Genomic DNA, 24,200 nt, shown 5'->3' with positions numbered 1-24,200 from the left:
ATGTAGGACTGAGGTCAGGAGGAACTTCTTCACCCAAAGGGTTGCGAATCTGTGGAATTCCCTGCCCAGTGAAGCGGTTGAAGCTACCTCGCTGAATGTGTTTAAGGCAAGGCTAGATAAATTTTTGAACAGTAAATGAATTAAGGGTTATGGTGAGTGGGCGGGTAAGTAGAGCTGAGTCTCAAAAAGATCAGCCATGATCTTATTAAATGGTGGGGCAGGCTCGAGGGGCCAGATGGCCTACTCCTGCTCCTAGTTCTTATGTTCTTATGGCGGTTCGAGAAGACAGCTCACCAGCACCTTCTCAAGGGCAACTAGGGACAGGCGATAAATGCTGGCCCAGCCAGAACACACATATCCCATGAGCATCCTGCAGCCCTGAGTTCACAGCTGTTTAAGTGTTTGCAACATTTTCTGTTTACATTTCAGATTTCAGCACCTGTCCTGTTCTGTTTTTCTTCATTTCAATAATCTGCAGCCATTGAGACAATGACACATCCTCCAAACAAGCAATTTCCTGCAAGATGTAAAAACATTGGAAAGGAAGTCTTGGGTCTGTTTAGCAATAACTAAGGAATTCTTCTCCCCCAACTCAAAACAAAGCTGCAGGAGCTAGTGGTTTCCGGCTTTTTCTTCCAGTCCCAACCAACTTTCAATTTACCAAGTGTGTTCACCCTCAGAATCTTTGCCTGCTCCCTTATGAAGGAATTAGTTTTATTTGGTCAGTTAGTTTTACTTTGGGATGTGATTATTTTAACAGGAAGACTCACAAACATTTTCCCATTTCAATGCTGGACAGTTGCATTGACCCTTCAATGAGTCTTTAAGTGTAAAAGGGTTGGGTGTGGGCAGTCTGTGAGAACAGGTTGTGAGAAGATCTCTTGGTTCTTTTTTACATACATACACAGTCTGTCATGGCTGCAGGACTCAAGTCTTTAGGTTGAGTTGTTTAGGCTTCACACACAGTTTGAAGAAATGTCAGGATTCAAAGCTATCTCATATCTGTTCAGCAGTCAGGTCTCCATGGCACCATTGCTCCTTCAAAATGTACAGTTCACAACTCCAACATTTCAGCTCAATTCAGGTCACAACGCCACTTTGAGAAGCCTTGTTCTAAACATTAGGAATCTATCACATTTTAAATTACCCTGTGAAATCTTACCAATTAACACATGACTTTGGAGTCTCTCAATCACCCCTCAAACTGTAGTAGGAGATGACTTAAACCTCTCAAAACAGTGAAAAATAGCTGCTGTCATCATTTCCCCAGGATTCCCATGAGATTTCCCACAGGAACGTAGGTGACAAATGGTCACTGGAAGAGAAAGGAGATTTCTCAGTGGGCAACAGGGAGTTAATGGGGAATGGAAATGGAGAAAATGTATGACTTGGTTTGTTGAGGGCAAGATGGTGACATCTGAGTGACTAGTAATCAGGGAAGACAGAGGAGGAAAGGACTTAAATAGGAAAAGTAGTGAAGGAATGGGGGAGGGTTTCAGCAGGTTGTCAGCCAGAGGCAAGAAAAATTAGATGGAAGGTAGAGGGAGCATAGCCCAAATTCTGCGGCCTATGTCCTCAGCAGCGTATCTTGCGAAATCTGGGAGATGATGGTGCAAGGGTGATGTCACCAATAACCTCGAGGTGTAAAGGATTCAAATCCACAACAGATTTCCTTAATAAAGTTCATGGAATTGAAACTGGAGCTGAATTCTGAAGTTGAGACTCAGAGCAAACTGAATTCAGGAGCAATTCTGATGAAGGGTCTAGGCCCAAAACGTCAGCCTTTCTGCTCCTATGATGCTGCTTGGCCTGCTGTGTTCATCCAGCCCTGCACCTTGTTGTCTCAGGAGCAATTCTGTCAGTTTTATACCATCACTGTGTAATAATGAGAATTACAATGATAGCCCTTCTGACATACTCCTGACCAAATTTCCAACTTCAATAACCTCTCCTTCTGTCAAATGTCAATCCTACCCTTGTTTGGCATGAATTATTGTCCAGGAAGTTTTTGTTTTTAAAGTTTGATCCTGGAATAAAAAAAATCTAAGAGGATTAAAGCACTTGTATGAAAGAAAAATGAATGATGCTTTGTCATGTATTATTGATGTTTTTCAGAATGAGTAACAATGTCTATCTACTCCTCATGTCCCTACATATCAATTCATGCTTGTCCACACTCCTGCAATGGTTCCTCATACCGTGCCCATGTCAACTCGAACTCTCATCCACCTTCAAAGGGCCCTGATGCATTCCATGACAGTCCATACCCTGCAACCAAACCAATTGCCCTCCATGCCAAGCTGTAACTCCAATTCACCTTGATGCCTCTGTAGCCCATATGCCAACTCAGTGCCAATCCACATTCCCCCATCCTTTGTTCTTACACTCTCAATGCCAACTCAGCCAGTATTCACTTAAGGGAGAACTCAGAAGCCATGATGATATTAAACAAAGGTCGAAAATCTATCACATTGTTCATTAGAGTAAAAAAACACTAATTTGTAAAGAGGCCACTCAAAATGTTTTAATTCCCTCATGTCCTTAATCTGTTCTAAAAGGTATTATTTAATGGTATTGGATTGGGAAATGCTGATGTACAAAGGGACCTCGGTTTCCTTGTGTACCAATCACAGAAAGCCAGTAAGTGCAGCAAGCAATGAGGAAGGTAAGATGTACATTGGCATTCATTGCAAGAGGATTTGATGCAGGAAATCTTACTGTCACTCTACAGGGCCTTGGTGAAGCTGACCTGGAGTATTGTGTGCGATTTTGGACTGCTTTTCTAAGACAGGATGTACTTGCCTTAGAGAGAGTGCAGTGAAGGTCCACCAGACTGGTTCCTGGCAAGGCAGGTTGGTGTACAAGGAGAGAGTAGGTCACTGGAGTATAGAAGAAACAGGAGGGTATTCAATTCTGACAAAGCTGGTCAGATTGGATGAGGTAAGGATGATCCTCCCTGGCCTGGGTGTCCAGAACCAGGAACCACTGTCTCAGGATATGAAGTAGGGCATATTGGACTGAGATGGGGAGAAATGTCTTCACTCAGAGTGTGGTGAACATGTGGAATTCTCTGAAGGAAATTGTGGAGGTGAAGTCACTGAGTATGTTTAAGAAATAAATAAATAGATTTCTTGAAGCTAAATGTGTCGGGGCATGAGGGAAAAGCAGGCATATAGCATTGAGATTGAAAATCAGTCATGATTATGGTTGAATGGCTGACTTGATGAGGTGAACGGCAGGCTCCTGCTCCTGTTCTTTATGTTTCTTTGATTGAAAACAAACTTGTGTATTCATAGCCTTGTGTTAAAGACATTGAATGCTTTAATGAGCTTTTCATGCTCATAATCAAACTATGAACTCTTAGCATCCACTGTGATAACAAATAATTCTATAACCATCGCAGTTATGGTTATGTTAAAACACTGCTATTAAAACTGCAAGCACACATTCTTTTCAACTCATAGACAAAGTCAGGGGTTGAAAGGGTAGATTATTGAAATAATTTGCCAATTAGTTAAAATTGACAGTTCCACAAAACTGTAATCTTTCTTTTATGAGAATTTGGGTATACTTTAAAAAAGTCATATTTGCCATGCCATGGGATATGGCTACAGTGAAAACGGGGTCAATTTGAACTCAGCACTGAGCACAAATGCCCTGTAAGATTCAGATTTTCCCCATGAGTCATGACTTGTCCCCATCCCCATTCCACTGAAATTAGGATCTGTTGGAAATAGGGGCAGGAGCTCCAGATCTAGGTTCCAGTGCAATTTTGGACAGACAATGGAGTCCACAACTCTGTTGAAATCTGTACTTATGTGTTTTTGGTTTCAATCATTCCATAATCTGTCAGCCATGTGTACTTCTTGTGTGCTGTTAATTTTAGGGCAACCACTGAGAGTAATGCCTCTAATCTAAAGGGAATGCAACAGAATGCAGTTTTGCTTTGTGAACTTTTAAATACTTTAATAAGATTCAACTGTGGTATCCCATATTTTCAAAACCTCTAAATGTTCAGAGACGATGACTGTAAGTTATACTGATCTACAACAAATACAGAGAATGCTATAGAGACTCGGTAGGTCTGGCAGCCATCTGAGGAGAGAGAAACCAAGTTAATATTGAGTTTCTCCAGCATTCTTTGTTTGTTTTAGGTTTCCAGCATCTGCATGATTTTGCTTTATATTGTTGTACTGATCCACTGCGAGTCATGCTGAAGAAATCTTGGAAATATGACTGTCGCACAAAAGGCAGGCATTCATTTGATCTTGGTAAGATGCAATAGGTCTTCTCCTTGCCCTCCTGCACTTCAGGTCATTTTGAGATACCCACAGTAGTGTTTGTGGTGGAGTTGCAGAATTTTAACCTAGGGAGACTGAAAGGTCACTGATTTAGTTCCAAGTCAGGGTCCTTTATGACTGAGAGACTTTGAGATGCTTAATTTTCTAAGCCCCCAAACTCTACCAATGACACTAATGGCAGTAGCCTGTCAACTTCAACATGTTCTATTTATCTCTATTCTCTTCGCTCTGTCAGTTACCGAATCTCCTTCTCCAATGAGAAATAGTTGAGTAGGTTGCATTTGCACTTATTGGAGTTTAGAAGAATGAGAGGCAACCTTATTAAAACAATTAAGACTTAGAGGACTTGGCAAAGAGGTACAGCATATTATTAGGAAGGATGTTGCCACGACTGGAGGATTTGAGTTACAAAGAGACACTGGATAGGCTGAGCCTTTTTTCAGTGGAGCGTAGGAGGTTGGGGATAACCTTATAAAGGTTTATAAAATCATGATGGGCACAGATAAGGTGAATAGCAAAATCTTTTCCCTAGGGTGGGGGAGCTCAAAACGAGGGGCCGTAGTTTAAGATGAGAGGAGAAAGACTTAAAAGGGTCCTGACAGACAATTTTTTCACACAGAGAATTGTTCATATGTGGAATAAACTGCCTGAAGAAGTGGTAGGTGCAGGTACAGTTACAACATTTAGATGGCATTTGGACAGGTACATGAATAGGAAAGGCTTAGAGGGATATGAGCTAAATGCAGGAAAGTGGGACTAGTTTAGTTTGGGAAACTTGGTTGGTGTGGCCAATTTGGATCACAGTCTATTTCTGTGCTGTATGACACTATGATTGCTAGCATTAATTGCAAGGGGATTAGTGTTCAAGATGAAAGACATCTTGACAAAATTTCACAAGCCTTTGATGAGACCACATTTGGAATATGTTTTTTGATTTTGTCTCTGTTTTTAAGAAGGACAGATTTCAATTGACGATGGTAGCAAAGATTCACTTGATTGGTCCTGGGGATGAGAAGGTTGTCCTATGATGAGAAGTTGAGTAAATTGGGTTGTTATTCTCTGGACTTTAGAAGAATGAAGGATAATTACAGTGAAATATCGAAGATTTTGAAGGTGATTTACCAAGGTGAGATGCTCTTCAATCAGGGCATGTGAATCTTTGCAGTTCTCTGACTGACAGTGCTGTGGATACACCTTTTTTTGACTCTATATTAGGCTGGGGTAGACAGAATTTTGGTCCCTCAAGTTATTGGCAGTGGATGGCAAAGTGGAATTGAAACAAATAATTGTATTAAATGGTACAGAAGGATCAACAGGTAAGTGGTCCTCATCTGCTCCCAGTTGTCATGTTCTTACAGTACCAGGAGGCGAGACTTAAGTTAATATTTCTTCCCTCCCTGGATTAAAAGTACCCAAGTAACTGCAGTGTAGCTGGTGAGATCATCTACTCAGCAAAACTGTGATTAGCGACCCCATTTCAATAGAAGTTATACATCTCAGACTGTCCAGCTCCTATCATGAACCCCCAGATCAAAGCCCTGTTCTTGCTTCCAATCATAAACAGAATATTCAAGTTCATGTTTATTAATTGATGAATTTTTCTCCTGAGTCACTAAAAGAGAGTCTAAGGGTTCAATCTCTAATTCTAAGACATTTCTGATGGAAAATCAATCCTGTCCTGTGGCCTCAGCACTATCTCAGGGATCCCACATACCTTGTAAATCACAGTGGCCACTGTTGCTTTAATGTACAGTTACTGCAGTAAGATGTAATACATGTGTGTCATTTTCATGGTCTAAAAATGTTGGTGTATATGTATCATTGCACAGCATGGTGACAAAGTAAAAGAAATTTCAGCGTTGAATCCCATTCCGTTAATGGGATAATCACAGAGTATTTTCATCCACTGTGAAGTAAACAAACGTTCACAGCTGTGCCACATTCCTGCACTGAAGGACCAATGCAACAGACGGAACTCATTAGAAACTTCAAAGGCACTATTTCAGCTGACTCTAACCAGTCATTGCCTATTAACTGAAGGATTAAAAATAGGTAGTGGGCTCCGAATAGAGCACAGTGTTAGCATCCTTGCCTTTAGGCCAAAAATTATAGTTTCAAGTTCTACCTGCCCTGGTGATATGTCATAACATGTTTGGGCAGGTTGATTGAAAACACATTTTTTTTTAAAAAATGTATTAACGAATGAAACAGTCATGGAGACCGATGGGCGGGATACAACAGCAGCTAAACCCATTGCCTGAAAAAGCCGAATGTAGCGTTAGATCTGAGAAAGAGGCCATTCAAACCTTCAAAATTCTTCACTGTTCAATTAAATTTTGCCCAATCTGCATTTTGATTTTATCTGCCCAGGATCCTTAAACCCATTCTCAGGAACAATGGACCCCCAGAGCTCTGTCAAACATCTCTTTCTTCCTCAAATATCTTGCTTTTAAAGGCATGATTTCAACTATTGAATTAATTTCTTCAATTAATTATTTCTCTTTTTGACTCTACCCACCTTTGGTGTTCTGGCTCTGAACTGTAGCCTGTGTTTTTCATCCCTGGCTCACAAGAATGAGGTGATGTATTTTGGGATCAACTAGAAAGTTGGAGAAATGGCAGTTGGAGTTTAATCTGGATAAGTGTGAGGTGATGCATTTTGGGAGGTCAAGTGCAAGAGGATTGTATACAATAATGGCAGGATCCTTAGGAGCACTGACATACAAAGGGATCTTGGGAAGCAAGTCCATTGTTCCCTGAAAGTGGAAACATAAGTAGATAAGTTGACGAAGAAGGTACACAGCATGCTTGCCTTCATTTGTCGGGACTTTGAGTACAAAAGTTGGCATGTCATGTTGCAGCTGTATGAACCTTCACTTAGGCCACATTTAGAGTATTGTGTGCAGTTCTGGTCCCCACATTATAGGAAGGTTATGGAGGCTTTGGCGTAGAAGAGGTTTACCAGGATTGTAGTGATTGGAACCAGGTGGACCTCGTTGACTATGAGGTTCGTGATTGGGGTTGTTAACCAGGGCCAATCAGGAAAGCGGTAACACAGTGTGGAGCTGAAGGAACTCAGCAGGCCAGGCAGCATCAGAGGAGCAGGAAAGCTGACGTTTTGGCTTTCTGAAGAAAGGCCCTGACCCGAAACGTCAACTTTCCTGCTCCTCTAATGCTGTCTGGCCTGTTGTGTTCCTCCAGCTCCACATTGTGCTATCTTTGGCTCAGCATCGGCAGTTCTTACTATCCCCAATCAGGAAAGCCTTGGCTGACCAATATTATCAGGAGATTAATATCTCCTCAGCTGAGGACTGACTCCATGCTGGCTGGAGTTTGCTATACACTAGTAAATAAAGCGTGACTTGGTGACAGGACACCAGCCTTTGTGCAGTTAATTATAAGGATGTTGCATGAATTGGAGTGTATCAATTATAAGAAACTTGGGTTGTTTTCATTAGAGCGTCAGAGGCTGAGGGTTGACCTGAGAGAAGTATATGAAATTATGAGAGGCATGGAGAGGGTAGATTGTTGGAGTCTTTTCCCCAGGGTGGAAATGTCAAATACCAAGGGGCATAGGTTTAATGTGAGAGGTTGAAAATTTCAAGGAGAGGTATGAGGCAAGTTTTTTTACACAGAGGGTAGTAGGTGCCTGGAAATCAGTGCCAGGGAGGTGGTAGCAACGTTTAAGAGACGGTTCAACAGACACATGAACAGACACAGAATATGCAGTTTGGATTAACTTAGAATGGCATCAAGGTCGGCACTGAAATGATGGACTGAAGGGCCTGTTCCTGTGCTATACTGTTCTATGTTCTGTGTGACCACTCCTGATACCTTGTAATATTTGCCGACTCTCCCAGTGTGTGGTACTGGAGAAGAGTTTTTGACGTAGTTCATTGCCACCATTCGTCCTTTGTCTTGACTTGATCTTGGGTCTATCTAGTGATTCGTCGTAGAAGATACACCGCTGTACAGAAGAGGGACTGTTCTTAGACAACCACAAGAGTTAATGCATGATAACAATAAGTACAGCTAATTTTGATCAGGCAGAACTATCAGGACCTTAACAAGCTGGTACAAATATACCCATTCCCTCCTTGATCAGAACTACCCATCTCCACATTTTACACTTGGTCCTTTCTCTCGATTCTTCAAGTGAGAGAAAAAAAAGATCAGAAGTGAGAAAACAAAATAGCCCCAGTAACAAATTTATGTCATTTGCACTATTGAATAAGCAATCATAATTGGGAGTGTATAAAAGTTAGAATAAAAGGGGTACAGATATTGCACAGCGGTCCAATTTCAGGGCACAATTTCTTTATTTCTGAAGAACACAACATTTGGAAAGATAGAAAATGGCTGTTCAGCCCACAGAGATTGACACTGATGAGAAACAACCGCCTAACTATTCTAATCCCATTTTCCTGCACTTGGCCTGTAACATCATATACCTTGGCATCACAAGTGGCACATTTAAGTACTTGTTAAATGTGATGAGGGTTTCTGTCTCTACCACCCTCACAGACAGTGAGTTCCAGATCTCCACCACCCTCTTGGGTGAAAAATATTTTCCACACCTGCTTTTACCTTAAATCTATGACCCTGGTCAATGATCCATCCCACCAAGGGGAAAAGGTTTCTTCCTGTCTATCCTGCCTATGCCCCTCATAATTCTTTATATCTCAATTATGCCCTGCTTGAAGGAGTAGAGTCTGTCCAATCTCTCTTCTTAACCAAAATTCTCCAGCCTAGTCAACATCCTGGTAAGTCTCCTCTGCACCCTCTCCAGTGCAATCACATCCTTCCTAGAATGTGGATTCCAGAACTACACACAATACTCTAGCTGTGATTTAACTAACATTTTATACAGTTCCAGCAAAACCTCCCTTCTGTTAAACTCTATGCCTCAGTTAATAAGGGCAAGTATCTCTTATGCCATCTTAACCACTTTACCCACCTGTCCTGATACCTTAAGGGATCGGTGTACGTACACACCAAGCCCCTCTGATCCTTGGTGCTTCCCAGGGTCTGACTGTTCATCATGTATTCCTTTGCCTTGTTTGACCTGTCTAAGTGCATCACCTTACACTTATCTGGCTTGAATTCCATTTGCCATTGATCAGCCCATCTGACCAGCCTGTTTATATCCTCCTGTAATCTAAGACTATCCTCTTCATTACTTACCACACCACCAACTTTTGGTTCAACCAGTAACTTACTGATCAACTTTCTGACATTAAAATCTAAGTCATTTATATAAACCACAAACAGCAAGGGCCCCAACACTGATGCCTGTGGAACCTGCCTGGACACAGTCACAAAAACACCCCTCAACCACCACCCTCTTCTTCCTGCCGCTCAGCTAATTCTGGATCCAATTTGCCAAATTTCCTTGGGTCCCATGGGGTCTCACCTTCACTATCACTCAACCAATTTGATGAAGATTATTGCTATATTAGTGTTCATAAACCTGCATTCTGAAGTGGAAGAATCATGTATAGCTTTGGGTTTGACTTTGTATTCATCCATAATGTGTTAAGAAGATGGAAGACAGTTTTTGTTTCATTTTGGATTTGTTTAGAGTTGTGGTACAGGGGTGCATGAACTTTGTTTACATACATTTAAAGAGATGTGTAAACCCTTGAGGTGTACAGTTTAGTGCATTAGGAAAATGATGGGTAGCAGGAAAAAAAAAATTGTTGGCTAGTGACAAGACCGCAGTATCACAAAAACGTATGTGAAAAATCCATAGGCAGAGGTGCTATTTGTTTAGCAGTCTCAAAAACAGTCTGGCAGAAAATAAGACTTAGTGGCTTAAAAGCCAGTAAGACACAATTCCTTTTTAATTCTCATACTTAAAGTTCTTCTTTAAACTTTAATCAACATATCTCACTTTGATTCAAAAACAGCGTACTAACAAGCAGATAATCATTCATATCTGAGCTGCACAAAGTCAGTCCCAGTGTTACTCACCAGAATCTCAGACGTTTTCTGGAGAAATAATTATGAGTCATGGAGTCATACAGCACAGAAACAGACCAACCAGTCCATGCCAACCATGTTCCCAAACTAAACTAGACCCACCTGCCTTGTTTTGGCCCATATCCCTCCAAACTTACCCTATTCACAAACTTATCCAAATGTCTTTCAAACATTGTAACTATTCCTGCATCCATCATGTCCTCTGGCAATTCATTCCACACACTAACCACTCTCTGTGTAAAAAAGTCACCCCTCAGCAATGACCAGGCATGGACTGGTTGGTCTGTTTCTGTGCTGTATGACTCCGTGACTCATACTTATTTCTCCAGAAAACATCTGAGATTCTGGTGAGTAACACTGGGACTGACTTTGTGCAGCTCAGATATGAATGATTATCTGCTTGTTAGTACGCTGTTTTTGAATCAAAGTGAGATATGTTGATTAAAGTTTAAAGAAGAACTTTAAGTATGAGAATTAAAAAGGAATTGTGTCTTACTGGCTTTTAAGCCACTAAGTCTTATTTTCTGCCAGACTGTTTTTGAGACTGCTAAACAAATAGCACTTCTGCCTATGGATTTTTCACATACGTTTTTGTGATACTGCGGTCTTGTCACTATTATTGTCACTTTGCTATTCACCTTATCTATGCCCCTCATGATTTTATAAACCTCTATAGGGTATTATCCCTGAACCTCCTACACGCCACTGAAAAATGTTCCAGCCTTTCCCAAGAACTCAAACTCTCCATTCCCAGCAACGTCCTGGTAAATTTTTCTGAACATTCTTCAGTTTAATAATATCTCCCATATAACAGGGCGACCAGAACTACACACAGTACTCCAGAAGAGGCCTCACCAAGATCCTGTACAATCTCAACATGACATCCCAACTCCTATACTCAAAGGTCTGAGCAATGAAGGCAAGCATGCTAAAATTCCTTCTTAACTACACTGTCTACCTGTGACACAAGTTTCAAAGAATTATGTACCTGAACCCCTAGGTCTCTCTGTTCTACAACACTATCCAGGGTCCTCTCATTAACTGTATAAGTCCTGCTCTTGTTTGTTTTACCAACATGCAATATCTTGCATTTATTCAGAAGAAACTCCATCTGCCATTCTTCAGCCCATTGACCCAATTGATCAAGATCTCTTTGTGATCTTAGATATACTTCTTCACTGTCTGCTATGCCACCAATTTTGGTGTCATCCACAAACTTACTAACCATGCCTTCTATATTCTCATCCAAATCATTTATATAAATGACAAGAGGGCCCAGTACCGATCCCTGTGGAATACCGCCAGCCACAAGCCTCCAGTCCAAATAATCAACCCTCCACTGCCACTCTCTGTCTCCTGCCGTTAAACCAATTTGATATCCAAATGGGAAGCTCATCTTGAATTCCATGTGATCAAACTTTAGTAATTAGTCTGCCATGCGAAACCTTATCAAAGGCTTTACTAAAGTCCAAGTAAACAACGGTTACTGCTCTACCTTCAAACTTTTCCTGCTAATTCCTCAAAAAACTGAGTTAATTTTGTAAGAATTGGTTTCCCTCACACAAAACTGTGCTGACTATCCCTAATCATTCCTTGCCTCTCCAAATGCATGTAAATCCTATCTTTCAGAATCACCTCCAACAACTTACCCACCACTGATATTAGATCCACAGGTCTATAATTCCTAGGTTTCTCCTTACAGCCTCTCTTAAATAAAGGCGCAACATTAGGCAACCTTCAGTCTTTCGATGCCTCGCCAGTGATTATAGATGATACAAATATTTCTGCCAGGGGCCCTGAAATTTCCTCCCCAAACTTCCCACAATGTCTGGAATACATTTGATCAGGTCCTGGAGATTTGTTCACTTTCATGTTGAACAATAAGTGAGCTGAGTTAGCTATAACTAATGCGAATAGCATCAAGTGCATGCAGAATGTTGCCAGAAAGAACCTGACTACATTTGTGCCAATTTAACAATGAGCTTTAAAGTGGAAACAGAGTGACTCTTAACTGAGGTTTGAGTATCTGTATCATTGGTATTGAGACAAAGATTGGTTCAATTTTTACTTCTGTTATTTGTAATAAGACTATTTTGAATAGTTCTTGCATGCTGTAACATAGTTCATGCTTGTTCTAGGTTTTTGTGCAATAAACTTTGATGTTCTATCACTAAAAGTACACTGGCAACCTCTTGTGAATTCATTCAGTGATTAGATACCACAGTAAACAAACGGCAAAATAAAATCTTACAGATAATTATAGACCATAGTCTATTTGAGTATTGTGTACTGTTGTGGGTGCCACGTAATTGGAAACTCACAATTGCATTGGAAAAAGTGCAGATGCAATTTACAAGGATGGTTCCAGGAAATTTCAGCTATGAGGATAAACTGAAGAAGTTGGGACTATTCCCCTGGAGAGAAGGTTGAAAGGAAATCAGGATGAAATTTTAAACATCATGACCAGGCTGAATTGAGTAGGTAGGGTGAAGCTGTTTCTGATTGTAAAGAAACACGAATGAGACAGTAGAGATTTAAATTAATGTGCAAAGGAAGGAAGAGTAGCACAGTATGGCATGCATTGCCTAGAAACATTTTTGGAGCAGGTTCAATTGATACCTTCAAGAGGGTGTTAAATGGTTATTTTAATAGGAATGGTGTACAGGGAATGGGGCAGGAGACTGACATTCAATGATAGAGTTAGTGCAGGCAATACGGGCCAAATAGCTTCCTCCTGCCCCACAACAATTCTGTGATTCTGAGAAGAAAAGTTTCACACTGGGGATGTGAAAAAGAAACAAAGTGCTGGAGAAACTCAGTGGGTCTGGCAGCATTTGTGGAGAGTGAAACAGTGTTAACATTTCGAGTCTGATGTAAGTCTTTTTCACAATTCCACACCCCTACTGCACCAAAATCAATGCCATTGAAGGTAAGCTCATAGGAGCTACTTAATCATCAGAATGAACTCAATTAACAATGTGGGGGACTTCACATTCCTGTTCCACCCCCACTGTCCTCCCAGCCTCACAGAACTCATAGGACCCAGAAGTGGAGTTTTAGAACTGGGCCAATCCAATTGGGCACACAGAAATCTAGTCCACAGGGTACAAAAGCAAGGAAGTAAAACAAATCAAAGGAAGTTGTTGTAAAGGACATTGGTTAAGGGCTCCTGTGATACAGTGGTAGTGTCCCTGTCTCTAAACCAGGAGGTCTAGTTTCAAGTCCCACCTGCACCAGAGGTAGGTCATGAAATCTCTGGATAGATCCATTCAAAAAATATTGACAGGGCATCAGTGAGATCACATTTGGAATGTGAACAGGATTGGTCCCCTTATTTAAGGAAGGATATAAAAGATTGGAAATATTTTGGAGTAAAACCTGGAATGGATAGGTCTTCTGACAAAGAGTTAAACATACAACAGAGAACATAGCACAGTACAGCACAGTACAGGCCCTTCGGCCCACGATATTGTGCCGACCTATTATCCTGCAATAGAGTTAGGGTTAGGGTTAGGGTTACCCTACATTTTACTATCCTCCATGTGCGTATCCAAGAGTCGCTTAAAAGTGTCTAAAGTATCTGACTCCACTACCACTGCCAGCATCGCATTCCACGCACCCACCACTCTCTGTGTAAAGAACCTACCTCTGACATCTCCCCTGTACCTTCCTTCAATCACCTTAAAATTATGCCTCCTTGTAATAGTCATTTCCACCCTGGGAAAAAGTCTCTGACTATCCACTCTATCTATGCCTCTCATCATCTTGTACACGTCTATCAAGTCACCTCTCATCCTTCTTCGCTCCAATGAAAAAAGCCCTAGCTCCCTCAACCTTTCCTCGTAAGGCCTGCCCTCCAGTCCAGGCAGCATCCTGGTAAATCTCCTCTGCACACTCTCTAAAGCTTCAACATCTTTCCTGTAATGAGGTGACCAGAACTGAACACAATATTCCAAGTGTGGTCTAACCAGAGTTTTATAGAGCTGCAGCATAACCTCACAACTCTTAAACTCAATTCCCCTGCCAATGAAAGCCAACACACCATACGCCTTCTTTGCAACCCTATCAACTTGGGTAGCAACTTTGAGGGGTCTATGGACGTGGACACCAAGGTCCTCTGTTCCTCCACACTGCCGAGAATCCTGCCATTAACCCTGTATTCTGCATTCAAATTCCGCCTTCCAAAATGAATCACTTCACACTTTTCTGGGTTGAATTCCATCTGCCACTTCTTTGCCCAGCTCTGCATCCTGTCAATGTCCCGTGGCAACCTACAACAGCCCTCCACGCTGTCCACAACTCCAACAACCTTCATGTCATCAGCAAACTTACTAACCCACCCTTCCACTTCCTCATCCAAGTCATTTATAAAGATCACAAACAGCAGAGGTCCCAGAACAGATCCCTGCGGAACACCACTGGTCACCGAGCTCCAGGCTGAATACTTTCCATCTACTACCACCCTCTGTCTTCTATTAGACAGCCAGTTTTGTATCCAGAGAGCCAAATTTCACTGAATCCCATGCCTCCTTACTTTCTGAATGATCCTACCATGTGGAACCTTGTCGAATACCTTGCTAAAATCCATACACACCACATCCACTGCTCTACCTTCATCGATGTGTTTTGTCACATCCTCAAAGAATTCAATAAGGCTTGTGAGGCATGACCTGCCCCTTACAACACAGTGCTGACTATTTCTAATCAAACTGTGCTCTTCCAAATAATCATAAATACTACGTCTCAGAATCCTCTCCAATAATTTGCCCACCACAGAAGTAAGACTGACTGGTCTGTAATTTCCAGGATTATCCCTATTCCCTTTCTTGAACAAGGGAATGACATTTGCCATCCTCCAATCTTCTGTTACTACTCCAGTGGACAATGAGGACGCAAAGATCATTGCCAAAGGGGCAGCAATCTCTTCCCTCGCTTCCCGTAGTAATCTTGGGTATATCCCATCTGGCCCGGGGGACTTATCTATCCTCATGTTTTTCAAAATTTCTAACACATCCTCCTTCCTAACATCAACCTGTTTAAGCATATCTGCCTGTTTCATGCTGTCCTCACAAACGTCAATGTCCCTCTCACTGGTGAATACTGAAGCAAAGTATTCATTAAGGATCTCCCCTACTTTCTCTGATTCCGCATACAAGTTCCCTCCACTATCCCTGATTGGCCCTACCCTCACTCTGGCCATCCTCTTGTTCCTCACATAAGTATAGAAAGCTTTGGGGTTTTCCTTGATCCTACCCGCCAAGGTTTTATCATACCCCCTTCCAGCTCTCCTAAGTCCATTCTTCAGTTCCTTCCTGGCTACCTTGTAGCCCTCTACAGCCCTGTCCAATCCTTGCTTCCTCACCCTTAAGTAAGCTTCCTCTTTCTCTTGACTACGTGTTCCACATGTCTTGTCATCCAAGGTTCCTTCACCTTACCATCCTTTCCTTGCATCAGTCGGAAAAACCCACCCAGTACCTGTAGCAACTGCTCCCTAAACAACCTCCACATTTCTGTCGTGCATTTCCCTGAGAACATCTGATCCCAATTGGTGCTCTGTAGTTCTTGCCTAATAGCATTGTAATTCCCCCTCCCCCAATTAAATACTTTCCCATACCGTCTGCTCCTATCCCTCTCCATGACTATAGTAAAGGTCAGGGAGTTGTGATCACTATCACCGAAATGCTGTCCCACTGAGAGATCTGACACCCGACCTGGTTCTTTGCCAAGCACCAAATCCAATATGGCCTCCCCTCTAGTCAGCCTACCTACATATCGAGTCAAAAATCCTTCCTGGACACACCTGACAAAATCTGCTTCATCCAAACTATTTGCACTTAGCAGGTTCCAGTCTATATTAGGGAAGTTGAAGTCGCCCACGACAACAACCCTATTACTTCTGCACCTTTCCAAAATCTGTCTCCCAATCTGTTCCTCAGTGTCTCTGTTGCTATTGGGGGGGTCTATAGCTCTTCAGGAGGGTTTAAAGTAGTTTGGCAGGGGGGATGGGAGCCAGAGCTACAGATCAGAGAACAGAGAGTCTATGAGGAGGGGTAAACAGTTGAAGGCCAAAGTGGCAGTCAGTGCGACGGGTTAAGGTGTGTCTACTTCAATGCAAGAAGTGTCAGGAATAAGGGTGACAAACTTAGAGCATGGATCAGTACTTGGGACTACGATGTTGTGGCCATTATGGAGACTTGGATAACACAGGGGCAGGAATGGTTGTTGGATGTTTTGGAGTATAGATGTTTCAAAAGAAATAGGGAGGGAGGTAAAAGAGGTGGGGGAGTGGCATTGCTAATCAGGGATGGTATCACAGCTGCAGAAAGGGAGGCCGTAGAGGAGGGTTTCTCCACTGAGTCAGTATGAGTGGAAGTCAGAAACAGGAAAGGAGCAGTTGGACATGTTCAGTTTGTATCCGCCAGAATTTAGAAGCATAACAGGCAACTTGATTGATATAAGATCCTGAACAATCTTGTCAGAATGTGAACAGAGTGATTCCACTTGTGGGAGAATCCAGAACTCGGGGTCACTATTAAAAAATAATGGGTCACCCATTTAACACAGATATGAGAAGATTCTTTTTCCACAGAGCAGGTTGTGAAATCTGTGGAAACCTCTTTCTCAAAAGATGGCGGAAGCAGAGTTTTTGAATATTAATCAGATCAGCTATGATCTACAGAATGAGAGCGCAGCTTGAAGGGCCTGCTCCTAATTCATATTTTTTTTACGTGTTTTTGTCTCCAACTCTCTTTGTTGTTTCTCTGTTCCCTCTTCTCTGATGATGGGCTGAATGGCCCTCTTCTTCACTGTAACATTTCTGTGATTCTCTCCATTACTCCTTACCTTTCTCTCTCCTATTTTTCTCTCTGCTACTTTCCTTGTTTCGATCATACCCTCCTTTCCTTATTTACTACATTTCCTATCAGTTCAAAGTCCACTGATGCATACAATCTACTTTTGAACTTTTGACTGTTCCCAATACACGTTTCTTAACCACCTGTGTGTAAAGTTTCACTTTAATTTGTCACCCAGTTTAGACTGTCTTATTCACTATTGAGGTTCTGGTGAGTAACAATAGAACTGACTTTATGCAGCTCAGATATTAACATTATTTTCTTGTTAATGAGCTGTCTTTGAATGAAAGCAGAATCTAAGAGTTTATATGAGAACTTTAAGTGAGAGAATGAGGGAGATAATGTGTCTCTCATATTCTTTCAAGTTTTCCACAAATGGTAAGAGGCCGTATTTTCTGACATTTAATCACTGGTTAATACCAGCATCATAATAGCTCAGACAGAAATTTAATCAGAAAGTGTTACTTGAAATGTACCCATCAAAAAATATACTCTGCCTATTCCTCAAACTGAGACCCTGTATTTTGAAATCTATTTAGTACTCATAATTTCAATTCAAAACTTTTACTGTCTCTAATTTTGGATGAGCTTGATTAAACCTGCATGACAGGAGGGGTCCTAAGACCATTAGTCAAAGGTGGAAAAGTAGGCTATTCAGTCCATCAAGTCTGCTCTACCATTCAACGAGATCATAGCTGATCTGATAATCCTTAACTCCACTTTCCTACCTTTTTCTCATAACCCTGAACTGTTTTAATGATTGAAAAGCTGTCTGTATCAGCCTCGAATATACTAAATGATCCAACCTTAAGTGAGGAAGTTTCTTAAATAAAAGCTGCTTTGAAAGTAAACATCTGTTAATTGGTAACCAAATATCTGACCTTTCTGAACATAAAACTGATTTACAGCAATAAACAGTGTGTTGCTGGGTGCCAGTTTTTGCTGTAGTGGGAGGTGTTAGCATTGTATTGTGAAAGTCTCATTCCTGCACAATCAGTGCGTTGGACTCGAAAGGTCGCAACACGCATTGAGGGAAGAGAAAGTAGTGACACAGCGGGATAAAATGGTCACCAATAAAGGCAGAAATGAAGTGGGAGTAGGGAGAAAAAGAACAGGCAGTACTAGAAGCACAAATAATGGAAATAATGACAAGGAGCAGTGAGATTAGCATAGAGAGATGAGTATTGATAATTATTGAGTGGAAGAGAACACTTCGGGAGAAGCAGGCAGTGAGGGTTAGACTGAGAACAGAACATAATAATGTGAGGGGGGAAAATTTTCACTGATGGAATTTTTAACAAAAATAGAGATTGTCAGCAATAGAAGGAATTGAAAGATAAAATGGAGATTGTGGTGTATTCTAATGAGGAATGAGGTTTGCAAACTGGTTTATTTTCTAACCACATGGTTCAGGTGAGAGCATAAAGATGTTGTCAAACTGTAGTAGATAGTACAGTACTGTATTTATAACCCAGAAACAGGCCACTGGTCCAACAGTGTACACCGATCTCCTCCTAACTATCAACATGGGAGAGAATTGGCAGAATCCAGCACTCTCCCTTTCCATTGCTATTGCTGTTGTTATAATAACATTTTCTCATCTTCTTCTCAGAGTGCGATTCATTACAACATGAGCGGGTGAGCAATTTAACTGCAGGCATCAAACTACTTCACATACAAATCAACAAATGATGGTTTGGTCAGTTCTGGGATATAGGTCAGGACTTCTCAAAGTGGGGGTCATGAGCTGAAATTTTGGGGTCACAAGCTTTGAGACAGCAGCTGCCAATCCCCCTTTTGCCTGCTCTCTCCCCATCTTCCTGCTCCGCCTCTCACTGAGGGTTTGTGACTGTTTTCACGCCTTGAGTTAGGGTCATGGAGTGAAAGGGTTTGGAAAGTGCTGACCAAGGGACTATTAGGTTAAAAAACGTGATCTTTGCATCAAAAGCAGCAAACTGATTTGATTGTGACTCAGGTATTGGGTTGAGGGAGACTTCTATGCATGACGGTAAGAGTTTTGGTTGGAGAGCCCTGTTTTAAATGCCGAAATGTTTCATTTTTGTCTGTTGGAGGTTTTGTCATTTCCAAACGGCTAGATTTCATCCCCCACACCTCTGAACGTTCATTACAATGATTGACTAACTTTCCAGGTCACTGCTTGTACACAATGTCCTGACGTATGAGCAGGAACTATCAGCATGGCATATATTCGGAAACACTTCGAATCAACAACAAGCTCTTTTTCAGACTGTGAAACAAATGCCAGCTGAGAAATGACAGTGAAACTGGTCATCCATCTCAGGTTCAGGAAATGTGAGTCAATCACTTCCAGAGAGCCTCAACACAAACCAGTCATCTCCTCCAGCAATACCCCGTTCCCCTCCTTCTATTTAGCTCTCGAGACATGGTTCTAATCTGTCCCTTAAGGAGGCTGACTAAAGGCAGATTCAGACTGGGCAGGGATGGCGGGGTGCAGAGGGAGGGCTGCCATGCCCACTAAACTTCTGAGGAATATCAGTCCAACTTTCTATATCATTCGTATATAGCTCACCCGCTCATTCTCTCACCCTTCACACCCCTCCTCGCTATTCCTCCATGCCTCCTCTTTCCCCCGTTTTCTTTCTGTGTTTTCCATAACTACTCATCCTGTTTTCACTATGGTGAGACATCAGGAACTTTGTAATAGGAATGAGAACTCTTTGAAATGGATATGAATAAGTTAAAATCTTTCACACTTTTGAACCCTTTCTTGTTTAATGCAGGTTTCAGGGTATTTGACTTTGATGTTTCCTGCCAATTATAATGTCTAGTACAATATCAGGGGGAGAAATAAAGCAGATTATAATCTGGCAAACTCTGCTGGATTGCAGTTGAGCATTGAGCATGCAAGAGACAGAAGGAATGAATTGCTACCTGGTGTTGGATCTCCTGACCCTAAGTGAGGTCATTTAGTCGATATCACTCCATCCCAGATCATTCTGTGTGCTAGTGGTGACCATCTGATTCACTTATTCTGTTTGGGATGATTAATATTTATTTTATGATTCTCTTCTGAGGTCAGATCTACATCAGCGAGAGTTGTGTTTGTTTGCAGCACAGCAGTGGTTAAGAGATTGTTGGCTGTTTTCTTATAGTTATGTTTGTAAGACAACAGTGGCTGTGGAATCAAGAGTCCTATTGCCTTTTTTATATCCAGGTGACATGGGTGTCGTTGGCTAGTCCAGTATTTATTGCCCATCTCTAATTGCCAAGAGGGCAGTTAAGAGTCAATCATATTGCTGTGGGTCTGGAGTCACATGGAGGCCAGACCAGGTAAGGATGACAGATTTCCTTCCACAAAGGACATTAGTGAACGAGATTTTTTTTTTCTGACAATCAACAGTAGTTTCAGGATCATCATTAGACTCTTGGTTCCCTTTTTTTTAAATTGAATTCAAGTTCTACCATGGCAGGATTCAAACCTGATACCCAAAATGTTACTGGGTCTTTGGATTAATCGTCCTGTCACAACACCACAATGCCATTACCTCCCTGTTAGCATCTTTCTGTTGCCTAAAGAAGGCCACTGTTTCTAGTGACTTGAAGCCAAGTGGCTCGACCTCCTGTGGAAGGGTTGGGGTTGGAGTTTCTTTCTCACCCAAGGCTGTAACTGTCCCACTGGACAGACTCGATGACCAGCTTAATGACTGAAAAAGTTGGGAATGTTCTCCTTGGAGACAAGAAGGCTGAGAGGAAATTTGATAGAAGTTTTCAAAATCAAGAATGGCTGGACAGATTAGATCGGGAGAAGCGGTTCCCACTTATAAAATAAAAAAGAACAAGGTGGCATTGATTTAAAATGATGTGCAAATGAATTCAGTGATGTGAGAAAAACCCTTTTTCAAGAAGCAAGTAATTAGGACATGGAATGCACTGGTGGAGGCAATTTCAATTAAGGCATTCAAGAGGGAAATGGATGATTATTTGGATAGAAATAGTGTGCAGGGAAATGGAGAAAAAAGCAGAAGATTGGTACTGGGCAACAGAACCGATGCAGGCACGATGGGCCAAATGGCCTCCTTCTGCATCATAACAATTCTGTAAGCTTTTCTTTTCTCAAATCTCTAACAACTTCCTAGAGTTGTCACTCAAACAAAGCATTTATCCTGACAAATACCCAAGTGGTCAATCAATTGTAAAAACAAACAGACATCCACTCAGAAACCATACCAAAGACAGATAATCTTTCAATAACCCCTTACGCATCGCTCAGAATATTTATACAATTGTTGCTGATTTGAGAGGCGTAATAGCTTCTGAAATTCAGCCAATCACGTAGGGTGGGGTTCTCTCTCAAAACAACAATTGAAGCCCTCGACAATGAAGCCTATTCGAGATGAAATAACTAATGATTCACTTCTTTTAAATGCCGGTTGGCCATAAGAACTTAGCTGCCTTTTTATTGAAGTTAAATCTACAGAATAATTTCGACAAAGGTAAAGAGCTATTAGATCATTTCAGATCACTGAATTCCAAATCCCTGTTTCTACAACTTAGAATGTATAGTTGCACTTCTTTCACAGAGAAAACCAGTCTAATGCACTTCAATACTGATATAATGATGGTCAACGTAATAATCAAATTACCTTTTCAGAAATGGCTAAACAGGTTAGGCCTTTATTCAGTAGAGTTTAGAAGAATGAAGTGTAATCTTATTGAAATATACACGATTCTGAGGGGGCTTGTTAGGGGAGATATTGAGAAGATGTTTCTATGAGAAGAAAGTCTCAAACAGGGGACTATAGTTACAGAGTAAGGGTAGACACATTTACAACTGGGATGCAAAGGAATTTGTTCTCCCGGAGCATTGTGATAATCTGGAATTCTCCACCCCAGTGAGTTGTACAGGTTAGATCACTAAAAACATTTAAAGAAAAGCCAAATAGATTTTACCTGAAATATCAGGGAGCTGAAGACTATGATGGTTTGGCAAAAAAGAACAGATGAGGCCTGGGCAGATTCATGACCATCTTACAGAACAGAAGTGTAGATTTCAGGGGCTGAAATGGCTTACTTCTGTATCTATTTCTTATGTTCCTATGAAAGCAAGAATTGAAGAAACAAGAATGTGAAAAGGCTTTTCAGTCCCTCAAATTACATTGCTCTAAGACTCTGAATATTAACATCCAGACACCCTGAATGCCCCTGGTGCTTTCACCCAGGAACACAAGTCTGGTAAGTTATTCAAATATTCCACACTTCTGAAATAAAACTCTTCCTAATATTTGCTTCTAATTTAATTTTTATTTGTTTCAGTTTAGATCCCTCGGACAACTTTTCATATCTAATTGGAGGAATATTTTCATGTTAAATGCATTGTAACTCAATTGAGTTATTTTCTGGACCATCTCTGTCTTGACTAAGGACTGGCTTGCTGCAAATTCTCTCTCGACTCACAGTGACTTGCACTCACTCTGACCCCAGTTTTATTTTAGCTTGAATTATGATGTACAAGGAGAACGTTGTTATTTGATTGCCCTCTACATGTGTTCTGAAAGAGTTTATTAACCATTTTCCCTAATGACTGCTCGCAAATGAATGTTTCCTTTATCAAGGAAATTCACTGAAATTTCAACGTGCCTCTTTTCAGCATTCACTGGACAGGGGAGCCATTTCTAATTATAAGTAAAGATAGGTCACAATGTCACAGGAGGTCAGATGTGAACTCCTCCTCTGCATTCCCATTTCCATAGCAACAGATTCCATAACGTTTCTCATATACATTTCATTCAATGTTGAATATTTTGTGATGGAAGCTTTGAATTATTTTAATGGTAGCAACAGGAGCATCAAGGGTGTTTTCAAAAACACAATAAAATCAAGTATTGGTTAAGTCGATTGGGATCAAAAGCTTAATATGTTGTTAAAATCCCAGATCTCTTTGGTCATCAATCATTTTTAAAATCCTCCAGAGATACTTTCAGGCTTCCCAATGGATTTTTCAAGTTCTCATCTAAACATTGCCAGGACCAGGGAGAAGCCAATAATGTTAAAAAGCATTATTTGTGTTCCATCAATCAACAGGGATTTTTCTCTTTACTCCTAACTTCTAACTGGGTAATTAAATCCTTCATGTGAACAATCCATCTGCTTAGGTTTTCCGTTGTCATAAATATCAGGATAATTGAATTAGTTGCCTCTGCCAGATTTCACTGATCTAAATTTTCTCTGAACAAGCTCCTTCCCCAGCTCTGTACTCAACATTTTTCTCTTGTTTTCTCCTATCTTCTCCACCACTGAAGCTCAGTAGCAGCAGTGTGGACTATCTACAAAATGTAAGATTCACCAAAGATCCTCAGACAGCACCTTCCAAACCCACGACCACTTCCATCTGGAAGGACAAAGGCAGCAGACACATGGGAACACTATCCCTTGCAAGTTCCCCTCCAAGCCACTCACCACCCTGACTTGGAAATATATTGCCGGTTCTTCACTGTCACTGGGTCAAAATCCTGGAATTCCCTCCCTGATGGCATTGTGGGTCAACCCACAGGTGGACTGCAGCGGTTCAAGAAGGCAGCTCACCGCCACCTTTTTAAGTGCAACTAGGGACGGGCAATAAATGTTGGCCAGCCAGCGATACCCACATCCCACAAGAAAAAAAAAGCCTCTCTTCCTCCTGACCTCTCATTGTCTCTATAGAAGTTCCTATTTAGTCATCTGCCCAATATTTCCTTCTGAAACTTAAAGCAGGTTATATCTTGTTTGGAGACGGTAAGAAGAAGGGTCCCGACCAGAAACGTCAGTTTTCCTGCTCCTCTGATGCTGCCTGGCCTGCTGTGTTCCTCCAGCTCCACACTGTGTTATATCTTGTTTGATTGATTGTGATTCTGCAAAGTGGAGTGTTTCATTATTTTTAAAAATTCCAGTTGTGGAACATTGCTGTTGATCATTGTCACTCTATCATATCTCAATGCAGCTCATGGAAATTCTGTTTTCCGTTATTTTCACACAAATCCTTATCTCAGTTTATCTGGCATGTAGTGTCAAATATGTTAAAACGCCATTGACATCAATGTGCTCA

General features: G+C 41.3%; 1 protein-coding gene across 1 annotated transcript in view; it reads right to left on the bottom strand.

Moving 5' to 3' along the window:
* arap3 (ArfGAP with RhoGAP domain, ankyrin repeat and PH domain 3) overlaps nt 1–22,220 on the bottom strand; it is a 201,844-nt gene extending 179,624 nt beyond the window's left edge. The window contains exon 1 of the mRNA XM_048603508.1: nt 22,070–22,220. The gene's annotated coding sequence lies outside the window, so the exon portion shown is untranslated. The remainder of the gene's footprint in view (nt 1–22,069) is intronic.
* Between the last annotated feature and the right edge of the window lie 1,980 nt (nt 22,221–24,200).

Source organism: Rhincodon typus, chromosome 12 (genome assembly GCF_021869965.1).
Source record: "Rhincodon typus isolate 14 chromosome 12, sRhiTyp1.1, whole genome shotgun sequence".
In the NCBI taxonomy this organism is placed as follows: domain Eukaryota; kingdom Metazoa; phylum Chordata; class Chondrichthyes; order Orectolobiformes; family Rhincodontidae; genus Rhincodon; species Rhincodon typus.
This window is presented reverse-complemented; position numbering and strand designations above follow the sequence as displayed.